The following is a 12,743-nucleotide window of genomic DNA, read 5'->3' on the forward strand; positions in this document are numbered from 1 at the left end:
AGCTCAGGCATCAAGAGAGAAGGCAAAGATGCTAAACATTACTCAAGCTGTCCTTTAAGTGTTCAGTACAGATGCGGAGGAGGTTTACAAGCCTACACGTGCAGTAACATACACAGCGCACTGGCAATTACTCTAGGCCGCTTAGACAGAGCCTTCCTGTTAATATTCACACCGGATCAGACCTGAGCTACATGCCAGTGTGGGACTGATCCTTACATTATATTTTCTACTCTTATGTGTCCAGTTTTAAATGTTTCAAGCAATACAGCTTCCACCACTTCCCATGGGAGGCCATTCCCCAGTTTAGGAATCTCTCTGAGGAAGTTTGCCTGATTTCCTGCCTAAGCATCCCTCTCCCTCAGTTCCATCTTGTTATGTTTCCCTGTTCCAGCTTAAGTCATACCTTTCCCCCTGCGTGTTTACACTATTCAGATAATAATGCACACGATTACTAATAATCTGCGCACACAGAGACTTCCCCGTGCAGGCACTCAAAGCACTTCACAAAGGTAAGACATTAGCTGGGCCCGGTGTATTTCATACTTGTGGAATCTGCCACAGAATTCACCCCTTGCTCTCGAACTGCGACCCTGAGCCTAACCTGGATTCCTTCTAAATTATGTTTCTCGTCATTAGTGGGGGGGGGAATCCTTTAAAATATAACTCCAGCGTAATCAAACAATGATGCCTTCCTGAGTGTGCAAGCAGTCTGAAACAACAGTGCCGTAGGTTACGAACTGCTTCTGTCCTCAATGGAGTGTCAATTCTGAAAACTAAGGGAGAGAATTTACATTTCACCATCGATCATTTTAGCAGAAATAGCCCTGCCATGCTTGTGCTCACTTGTCTCCCATGCTATGTCGGTGGTCAGCCTCCAGCCGCCCAACAGCACCGTGCACAATGTGCACAAAGGTCTCCTACATGCTGAAGATTGAAAATGTGGGAAGAGAGCATACAATACATGGAATTTAATATCCAAACAAACAACACAGATCCTATGGCAGTGGGCTGCATTATTCATCACTTTATTTGATCCAATATTAACATCCACTTTCAAATTTAAATGAAGCTACTGCAAGCTCTTCCAGTCTGCTCCAGAAACCCAGGGGCCTTGCTGCAGAATTTAGGTCCCTCTTGCAACATACCACATGGAGAATTGTATAGATGGGACCCTGAGGCACAGATAAGCTAAGTGACTTGCCCAAGTTCATCAAATAAAGTAGTAGCATGTCAGGGGTCTGAACCACAAGACTATGCTGCCTAACCTCAGTTACTTCTCAGCCGAGTTGTAATTTTGTACATGGTACACAAAGCAACTGTCAAAGATCTAACCTTTACCCAATTATCCCCACAGTGGGCAATTGTGGATTCTAATGACAACCTTAGTTCTTTCAAACTTTTGCTGCATTGGTAAGTCAATTCTTTCAGCTCCTCCAATCATTGTTATTGTTCCCTCCAATTTGCTGTCCACTATCGCTCCTAGGTCAATCTAGCTCACCACTACCGCATTGCAACTCCATTACTGCATTATTCCCTCTAACTGAGATTACATTCTTTCCCCCTAGCTTGCATTTTTTGTGAATTTCCTGCCTGTGTTTGCAGCCTTTCCAGGTCCCTCAGCCAACAGAGCCACAGATAAGCAGTTCAAATAAAATAAACAAGACAGAATTCTATTGAACTCGACCATTTGAATGGCTAACCCTTCTCTACGATGACATATTATAAGTATTCTGGCCAAGACTTTCAGAAGTTAATGTTGATTTTGGGTGTCCAACTTGAGAGACTTTAAAAGGGGCTTGATTTTCTGTAAGTGCTGAGCATCAGCCCTCTGAAAATTGAGCCCCTCTAAGGCATCTCAACATGGACACCCAAAGTCCCATCTTAAAAGTTGGTCCCACAACTTTACAAAGATGAAGTATGGAATGTGGAATGCTTGGACCAGACACATTTATATACATTCCGTGCTCCAAAAAGAAACCCAGCTCTCACACACACTGGTTTCATTAGCCACACCTAAACCTCTCTACTAGATTCATCTAGCCTAACATACAAATGCTTATCTCCCTGCCTGCGGCTCGATCATAAAATTTCAATTTCTCCAGCAGCCACATTCAATCACAGATTAGGTTGGGGGATGGGGAGAGACGACACAAACCAGAAAGTGTGTTTGCAATGAACATGCAGCCTCCGGTGTTCAGCAGCACCTTGGAGCTAATTTCTTCTGCAAGTTTATCTAACTTTTACAGCATTTCTGCTATCGGGAAGGCTAAATGATTTGGCAGATTACAAGAGCAGCAAATAGCAAAGATTATTTAAAAGACCAGGCATTGTAAATCAGTCTATTTGACACCACAGTTATATATGCAATAAAGCGAACAAACTCTGCTAACGGAGCATTATCTGATAAAGAGAACGCTCCTTGCAGGTATTTAGTGTTTAATCCCATGAAAATAGTTTGCCCTGATTTGTCTAGGTGACATCAGACAGCAGCTGGCTGGAGGCAACGGAGTTGATCCAGCATGCCTTGAACCTCACAAAGGCAATTTTCTCAACATTTATTGGTATCCGAATATTTAAAGGGACACTGCCAACATGTTCAGCCCCTGAAATATACCTTCTTCTAAAGAAAGCAGGTATGTCCGTGGTACGCACTGATTAAAAAGAAATAAAAATAGAGTTCATCACTATTTATATGGCACTGCAGACTTGCATGACACTGCTGTAAGGCAGGTGCACAGTTGTTGGAAATGTGTACTTAGAGAGTAATTACCAATGGTTCACAATCAAGCTGGAAGGGCATATTGAGTGGGGTCCTGCACGGATCTGTCCTGGGTCTGCTTCTATTCAATATCTTCATAAGTGATTTGGATATTGGCATAGAGAGTACACTTATGAAGTCTGCAAATGATACCAAGCTGGGAGGGGTTGCAAGTGCTTTGGAGGACAGGATTAGAATTCAAAATGATCTTGACAAACTGGAGAAATGGTCTGAAATAAATAGGAGGAAATTCAGTAAGGACAAATGCAAAGTATTACACTTGGGAAGGAGAAATCAATTTTACACATACAAAATGGGAAATGGCTTCCTAGGATGCACTGCAGAAAAGGATCAGGGGTCATAAGTGGATCACAAACTAAAACCTCAACTGGAGTATTGTGTCCTGTTCTGGGCACCACACTTCAGGAAAGATGTGGACAAATTGGAGAAAGTCCAGAGGAGAGCAACAAAAATGATTAAAGGTCTAGAAAACATAAGCTAGGAGGAAAGATTGAAAAAAACTGGGTTTGGTTAGTCTGGAGAAGAGAAGACTGATGGGGGATATGATGATAGTCTTCAAGTACATAAAAGGTTGCCATAAAGAAGAGGGAGATAAATTCTTCTCCTTAACCACTGAGGATAGGACAAGAAGTAATGGGCTTAAATTGCAGGAAGAAAGATTTAGATTAGACATTCGGAAAAAATTTGTAACTGTAAAGGTAATTAAGCTCTGGAATCAATTGCCTAGGGAGGTTGTGGAATCTCCATCATTGGAGGTTTTTAAGAGCAGGTTGGACAAACACCTGTCAGGGATGGTCTAGATAATACTTAGTCCTGGATCAGGTGACCTGTTGAGGTCCCTGCCAGTCCTACATTTCTATGATTCCATTTGTCAACAGCTGCAAGATCGAGTGCTCAAAACTCAGGAAACTTCAGTCTTCACTTGCCAAAAGATGCACATCCTTATGGAGCGAATTAATAGAAAAGAGTAGCTTTACAGTTTCCATTTAACAAGGGGGGAAAATTCACACATGCAACATGAAATGGCCGCAGCGCCTTAGTAGTCTTAACCTGGAATTTCCTGACTTCAGGGTGTTTGACTGAGCAACCAAAGTGCTGCATCAGTGTTAGTTTTTTGCACAGAATTTTCCATGGGGTACCCCCCACACAGAAAGAAATAAAATGTTGGGGGTGGAGGGCAGGAGTCAGACTTGCAAGGCTTCTCATTGCCCTTTTAAAGTTAGCATGAACTCAGGCTTCTTATTTGCCACAATTATCTTCTTTTGGAAGCCCTGACTGACTGTGTTATGGAGTCATGCTGTCAAACAGTCTCCTTTCTCAGCCTGAGTTTGACACTTCCCCATGGACATTTTTCCATCCCTAACCTCTGCCAGCCTAAAAATGTGCGTATTTCATCATGCTAGAAGAGAATTTGCAAGAAAGTGTTAGATTGATCAGACCAGCAGCATAGGATCATGGATCTTGGAAAAAAATAGTGCTTTTCACATTTGGAAAGTTATTCGGGTGTTTACCTGGTCTGCTCATAACTAGCTACTTTAACATTGTTTATTCTGTCTGATAACTATTGCACAGACCTAGTTTTATTTTTTGTTGTCCTAAATCTTTAGTTATTTGGGGCCTGGTTTTCATGGAATTGGGAGTCAGTGGGAGTTGCAAGTCCTCAACACACCTGAAAAATAGGCCATAATTTCTTCTCAACAAATCTCTTAACCATTGGAAGCCTGAGATTGTTATAAGTTCCACAAACTCTATGCAGGAGAGAGAGCACACGGGATTGGAGTGCAGGGCTCTAAGCAGCGGGAGAAAAAGAGAGGATGTGACCTAGGAAAGAGTCCAGCTGTAGGTGAACTTTGACGTAGATATTATCGGGCTCTGTGTTACAGAGTTTCTAATGGGCACTCCAGCTCCTACACAGTTTATCAGCTCTGCACATTAAAGACAAACAGTAAAACTTCAAAAGCACCTAAACAACTAAGGCACCTGAGTCGTGTAGTCACTTTCGAAAATTTTACCCAACACTTTTTTCTTAAGTTTTAGGTTTTAATTAAATATTAAGGGTCTGGGGGAGTTTATAACCACCAAAGGTGGAGGAGTTTCTTAGCCCATCGCTGAGGTGACAAGAAACACCAATAAATTAATATGATTCTTAACCTCGTAAATGAAATGTTCACATTTTAAATGAAAGAAGAAAATACTCCAAAAATAAAATAGTCTGAGTGTCTAAAGGGAAGTACAACCACCCCATCACCTCCACTCCCCTCAGCTTACTGGTCAGCTAGACTTTCATACCCAGAACACGGGGAAAGTGTTTTATTTCACTTCGTGCTTCAAACGTGAATCAGCAGGAACAATCTGGGATTCGCACAGCTGAAATGCACTCAAATGTGATTGCTGGTCTGGGAACAATAGGTTTGTACATTCACAGTACAGAGTCTGAGAAATCACTACGCAGTGATTATACAAACTTTTGTATTCTCGCTAATAAAAGCTGCTGTCCAATCAGAGTACAGGGAATTACACACTATGGAGTTACTGAGAAATGCCATGGTGATGCAAAATTGACACCCAGAACCAATATGAATGCAGGAAACTGTGTATTGGAGGAGGGGAAAAAACCCAGTAGTTATGGAGCTGTAACTGTACTGCATCATTCCACTCTGATTGGCTGAAACATTAAATACATTTAGATTATGGAATATGACATTGCATTTTGAAATATGTAACATTTCATGTACACAGTACAATATATAAAGTACACATTTAGCTGTATTATGTTTTTGTATTGCACTGTACAGTTTAACTAATAAAATCATTTGCTCCTGTCTGCAGAAAACAGCACAATCCCAAACAAATTTGATATTTGCCGGAGTCAGTAAAAATTTCCCTACTCGGCAAAATAACTAGATTTATTAGAGTCATAAACACTCTGGCAGTGAGATATATGTATATTTCCTTAAACAAGCAGTGTCACATATTATTTGATTATCGTGTTCAGAGATATCTTTTCATTTACAGTCTCTGAAAATTTATTCTTTGACCATAAATGTCTAGAAAACACACAGCGCCTTTTCTACAAGGTGATGACATTTCAACAAAGCACACCAGCAATATGGCATCAGAGATTAGTAGCTGTACAGGTTTACTTTTATTTAACTGCATGTATCCAATGATATAAAAAGTTTATTTTCATATTTCTGCTTGAATTCTCAACATAAACCTCCAAGTGATTTACTAACGTTACATGAATTGCCTTTGGATTAGAGTAGGTTTTGAAGCTTGGAAGCAGAATATTATACTACTACTTTGTACTTCTAAGCACGATCCATCTCCAAGCTCTTTACAAACACTAACTACAGCTACTAATACTCCAGGAAGGTGAGGGGCCCATTTCACAGAAAGGGAAACTAAAGTTTAAACAAGTTAACTACAAATGCCTATGGTTATACAGCAAATATCAGTTCCCAAAGCCTTACAGAAATAATTTAACATAGGAGGACAAACAAAAGCCACCTCCTTGGTGGGAAAAAGAATAGAGACAGATGTTCAACAGTCCAAGCAATCAACTCCCCAACCCTACTGTCAGAGGTGATGGCAGCTAAGGGCGTATATCTTCACTGCAGAGTCAGCCCAGATGATTGGCACCCTTGTCTGATAACCAAGGGTACGTCTATACTTACCTCCGGGTTTGGCGGTAAGCAATCGATCTTCTGGGATCGATTTATCGTGTCTTGTCTAGACACGATAAATCAATCCCGGAAGTGCTCGCCATCGACGCCGGTAATCCTGCTCCGCGAGAGGAGTACGCGGAGTCAATGGGGGAGCCTGCCTGCCGCATGTGGACCTGCGGTAAGTACCTTGTAGTTCGAACTAAGATACTTTGACTTCAGTACGTGAATAACGTAGCTGAAGTTGCATATCTTAGTTCGAACTGGGGGGTTAGTGTGGACCAGCCCCTAGTTAGCTTAGCTGGGGTGCAAGCCACTACATTGCAAAGCCTCACCTGAGTTACTGGTGCTGCATGTCCTCAAGAGTGTTACTAGTCTTCTGGGGGTCTATCTGATGGTGCTTTGGGCTGCTGTTAGCTGAGTCACTCTGATTCTTTCCCAGTGGATTGTGGGAGAGCTTCTGTCTTTCTGGGCACATGAGGGAATTATGGAAGGCATTGGAGGACTATCAGAGTGGTTTAGCCTGCGTCCTCACTGCAAAAAGTGCAGATTACCAGTCTGAGTGAAAGCAGAACTCAGGCTTAAACTGTCCCCCCCTCCCAAAGCCAGGCCAGCTAACCTGGTATTGAGCGCATCACTGACTCGCTGAGACATCTGTGTGCATATGGATGGAAGAATCAGGGACACCATGTAGGTAAGAGCCCAGAAAACCCAGCAGTGAAGATATACCGAAAGAGGACACGAGCAGGTTTAGGGGAGCTTGCCATTTTGGTTTGACTCAATGGCTGAAGAACCACGCAAACAACAATGGGAAAAACGAATGTGAAAGCAGGATGTTAAAACTTCAGGGATTTAAACAAATTAGAAACAAGGCAGGCTCTGCGATCCCTAGGCATCCCTATCTGCTGATTCCCAGGATTCTGAAATTGGAGACAAGCACGTGTACGGTTTTGGTCTATGGACTGACAGGCCAAGGTGGTGAAAAAAGGATTGTAGGCAGAGGGAAAGTGCTGGTTTCTATGGAACTTCTTGAGTGACTCCGTAACTTTTACATCTGGATAGTCAGAGCCACTCCCCAGATGCTCCACTCATTGCAGGAGTCAGGAAGATGAGACACTCGACAAGGCAATTTTTATTTAACCTGACATCAGCTTTGGTAGTGTAGGGTGCTGGTACCCACTGTATATGTTCCAAATACATGTCAGTGTATTTTAGCTCTCGAGCTAAATGATCAGGCTGCAGAATATTTTCTATGCAATTAACAAAAGATCTGAGCCTTTTATTTAAAATACATCACACCATTGATTTGCATAGTGTCCTTAGTGGGAGCATCCCAGCGTGCTGTAAAACCAACACCTACATACTAGAAAGCTTACAATATCAGAGACGTTTCATGATACTCTCTAAGGCAGTGTTCATACAATCACAAGGAAGAGACCTGTTAGATCATCCAGACATCTCCCTGCCCATGGAGAACTGTTCCCTACAGTATGCTTCCTAGAACTTGCCCCAAGCAGTGGGGCTCTCGCTATTTTGCTTAGGAGGCCATTCCAGAGCCAAATACATCTCAGCCTATCATGACTGTTATTATTTATGTAGATGATAGTAGAGCACCTAGAGGCCCCGATCAGGATTGGGGACTCAGTGTACAAACATTTATAAGAGTTTACAGCCTAATTAGACAAGTCAGACAAAGTGGCGGGGGGAGGATGGATGTGACACAGAAGCAGACTGATCAGAGTTGTGTGGGGTAAACACCATGTTAGTTCCATGAGTTTTTCCCTTTTCAATTTGTGGGAAGGGAAAGGTGTTTTTCTGTGTACACACACATTGCGTGCACACACTCTGTCGGAGTTTTTCCTTATAGGCAGCTTAAGTTGAAGCAAAAGTTTTCCCTTTCTTAACTTCACTCCGTTACTCATAGTTACAGATCCTTGTGCAATACTTAGAAATTCATCTTCTCCTCTAGTGTTACACCCTTCAAATATTTGAATATTATGTTCCCCCCACCAACCTAAGCCATCACTTATCCAAGCTCGACATATTTTAATCTTTTCTCATAAATCAATCCCTCAAGCCTAGTGATAATTTTTTATTGCTCTTCTCTGAGCTTCTTCTAGTTTGTCAATATCTTTCTGGTAACATGGCACCCAGAACTGAACACAATGTTCCCCAGATATGGTCACACCAGAGCTGTTAGGAGGACAATCTGCTCTGTGCTATACGATGAAATGTCTTTGCAGCACAAAATTGCACTGGCCTTTTTTGTAGCCATCACCTCACTCTGCAAAATCCTAATTTGTATCTATTAATACATCTGAGCCTAATACATCATTGTATGCCATAAAACCTGACACGCAACTCCAACAGACACACTAGCTCACATTCAGTGGGGTCGCTGGCAATAACAATCCCATCAGAGACAACAGTTCTTTGCAGGATCGGGCATGGAGTAGGGAAGGAGGAAATAGACTTTTATAATAGTGTCATGCCCTTGGCTAACCGAACTGGCCATGCTTGGCACATTTATCATGCTGAAGGGTTTGCCCCCATAAATAGGAGTGTTGAAGAGACCTTGATCCTGAAACTGGCTGAGTGGTGTTGGTATGTTGCTGGCCCACTGCAGACAGAACGGTATCAGTGCAATAAAGGACAAAGGGCTCAACACAATGTCCCAAAGATCTCTGCCCTAGGTCCGGGCTGATTAGTCTCATTTTTCTTGGTGCTCAGCACCAGTTCACCTGAGGAAGCATCCAAATTTGCTGTCATTACTGAAAGTGTTTGCTACCACTTCCCCTTGTGTAACAAACAGCCCATTGTTATTTTCACTTAACCACGAAAGAGCACTGCCTCTCCTCCCTATCGCCTTGAATGTCCTCCCTCCCCTTTCTCTGCTTTTCTACTTCCTTGCTCCTATGACTCAACTCCTCCCATCTCCTGCTCACCTAGGGTGACCAGATGTCTCGATTTTATAGGAACAGTCCCAATTTTTGGGTCTTTTTCTTATATAGGCTCCTATTATCCTCCACCCCTGTCCCGATTTTTCACATTTGCAGTCTGGTCACCCTATGCTCACCCCAGCCCTCATTCTAAAACATAAAAACAAACCAGACAAAAAACGGCGGGACTTACATGGAATTTACATGGATACCCCGTTTTCATACTGGGCTTCACCATTCATTGTTCCAAATGAGACTAAGCCACCATTGTCTTTTCTACATCTCATCTATTCCTTCATCCCCTCTTTATTTCTCTCATTTTCCATTCCCTTCCACCCTTACAGACTCATTCTCACCAATCTTTTGCTTTTACAACCTTACCCCAACCAGTCATTCCCACCTGTCAATCTCTATCTCACGAAGCCATTAAGAAATATATTTTTAAGAGAAGAAAGAAATGTTTAGAAAAAATAAGAACTAAGCAGACAGAGCAGAGGCAGAAGCACCAATGATCACTCATGATTTTACACATGTAACCCTTTCTCCACTCCCCTGTCCTGTCCTATGTTTTTGGCTTCTCTTTTCATAGTCCCCTCTCTCTTTTGAGTACCAATCTTTTTGGGAAAAGCAACAGAGGGTCCTGTGGCACCTTTAAGACTAACAAAAGTATTGGGAGCATAAGCTTTCATGGGTAAGAACCTCACTTCAGATTTCCAGAGGCAGGTATAAATCAGTATGGACATAACGAGGTTAGTTCAATCAGGGGGGGTGAGGTGCTCTGCTAGCAGTTGAGGTGTGAACATCAAGGGAGGAGAAACTGCTTCTGTAGTTGGACAGCCATTCACAGTCTTTGTTTAATCCTGATCTGATGGTGTCAAATTTGCAAATGAACTGGAGCTCAGCAGTTTCTCTTTGGAGTCTGGTCCTGAAGTTTTTTTGCTGTAAGAAGACTACCTTTACATCTGCTATTGTGTGGCCAGGGAGGTTGAAGTGTTCTCCTACAGGTTTTTGTATATTGCCATTCCTGATATCTGACTTGTATCCATTTATCCTCTTGCGTAGTGACTGTCCAGTTTGGCCAATGTACATAGCAGAAGGGCATTGCTGGCACATGATGGCATATATAACGTTGGTGGACATGCAGGTGAATGAGCCGGTGATGTTGTAGCTGATCTGGTTAGGTCCTGTGATGGTGTTGCTGGTGTAGATATGTGGGCAGAGTTGACATTGAGGTTTGTTGCATGGGTTGGTTCCTGAGTTAGAGTTGTTATGGTGCGGTGTGTGGTTGCTGGTGAGAATATGCTTAAGGTTGGCGGGTTGTCTGTGGGTGAGGACTGGCCTGCCTCCCAAGGTCTGTGAAAGGGAGGGATCATTGTCCCAGATGGGTTGTAGATCACTGATGATGCGTTGGAGAGGTTTAAGCTGAAGACTGTAGGTGATGGCCAGTGGAGTTCTGTTGGTTTCTTTCTTGGGCCTGTCTCGTAGCAGGAGGTTTCTGGGTACACATCTGGCTCTGTTGATTTGTTTCTTTATTTCCTTGTGTGGGTATTGTAGTTTTGAGAATGCTTGGTGAAGATCTTGTAGGTGTTGGTCTCTGTCTGAGGGGTTGGAGCAGATGCGGTTATACCTCAGCGCTTGGCTGTAGATGATGGATCATGTGGTGTGTCCGGGGTGGAAGCTGGAGGCATGAAGGTAGGCGTAGCGGTCGGTGGGTTTTCGGTATAGGGTGGTGTTAACGTGGCCATCGCTTATTTGTACTGTGGTGTCTAGGAAGTGGACCTCCCGTGTAGGTTGGTCCAGGCTGAGGTTGATGGTGGGGTGGAAGCTGTTGAAATCATGGTGGAATTCTTCCAGGGTCTCCTTCCCATGGGTCCAGATGATGAAGATGTCATCAATGTAGCGTAGGTAGAGAAGTGGCATGAGTGGACGAGAGCTGAGGAAGCGTTGTTCCAGGTCAGTCATAAAAATGTTGGCATATTTTGGGGCCATGCGGGTGCCCATAGCGGTGCCACTGGTCTGGAAGTATATATTGTCATCAAATTTGAAATAATTGTGCGTGAGGATAAAGTCACAGAGCTCAGCAACAAGCTGTGCTGTGTCATCATCAGGGATACTGTTCCTGACAGCTTGTATTCCATCTGTGTGTGGGATGTTTGTGTAGAGAGCCTCTACATCCATAGTGGCTAGGATGGTGTTTTCTGGGAGGTCACCAATGCATTGTAGTTTTCTCAGGAAATCAGTGGTGTCACGGAGATAGCTGGGAGTGCTGGTGGCGTAGGGTCTGAGTAGGGAGTCCACATATCCAGACAGTCCTTCAGTGAGAGTGCCAATACCCGAGATGATGGGGCGTCCAGGATTTCCAGGTTTGTGGATCTTGGGTAGTAGATAGAATAACCCCGGTCGGGGCTCTAAGGGTATGTTGATTTGTTCCTGTGTTAGTGTAGGGAGTGTCCTGAGTAGATGGTGCAGTTTCTTAGTGTATTCCTCAGTGGGATCTGAGGAAAGTGGCCTGTAGAATTTGGTATTGGAGAGTTGTCTGGCAGCCTCCTTCTGGTAGTCAGACCTGTTCATGATGACAACAGCACCTCCTTTATCAGCCCCCAATCTTTTTGGGGGCAGAGGCGGTCTTTTACTTGTCTGAACAGTGCCTACAACTTTATGGATGCTAAATAAAAATAACCTCAGCATCACATTTTAAAAGGTTTGATACAGGTTACAAAGCATTAGCTAACATTTTCCAAATGTGCATGCTTAATGGGCACTTAAATAAGAACAGCCTGATTTTCAGAGGTGCTGGGCACATGCAGTACCCATTGACTTCAATCATCATTTCCATGGATTAACACGCTGCCTTTCTTCACAAGTTCATGGCAAATTCTTAGCCAGCCATAGAAATAATAAATCAGCTTTTTGCTTCAACAGGTACAGTAATCGGAAGATCTGTGCAGTCTTAGGTCAAGCACTAATAATGGTTTTATGATTCCAAAGTTTCCTACCTTGTCATTTAGTCACTGAACTGTGAGCCTTCACTGAATTTCTAACCATTGTGGGCAAGAAATGCTATTAGCTGGGCAAGATTTAAGACCTCATTATACAGAGATGCAAGATCTGGATGCAGATCTTAAATAGACATAGGGTGATGTCTTGGCACACTGAAGTCAATGGGAGCTTTGACATTGACTTCAGTGGAGCCAGGATTCCCCCTATTATGTCTTAATTTTCTGCCTTAGGGTGAATAAGTATTGCAGCCTTTCTACCTTTTTATACCAGCACAATTGAAAATGAAGCCTCATCTCAATGTTTCTTCCCCCTCCCCCCCCCCCCCCCCCCCCCGGGCAATGAAATATTTTATATATAGTC

At 43.1% G+C, this 12,743-nt stretch overlaps 1 protein-coding gene across 3 annotated transcripts in view; it reads right to left on the reverse strand.

Annotated features, from left to right (window-relative positions):
* The window catches only part of KIAA1328 (KIAA1328 ortholog), a 252,969-nt gene that overhangs the window by 6,191 nt on the left and 234,035 nt on the right, over positions 1–12,743 (reverse strand). The window lies entirely within an intron of this gene.

This window comes from Malaclemys terrapin, chromosome 6 (genome assembly GCF_027887155.1).
Source record: "Malaclemys terrapin pileata isolate rMalTer1 chromosome 6, rMalTer1.hap1, whole genome shotgun sequence".
Lineage (NCBI taxonomy): Eukaryota > Metazoa > Chordata > Testudines > Emydidae > Malaclemys > Malaclemys terrapin.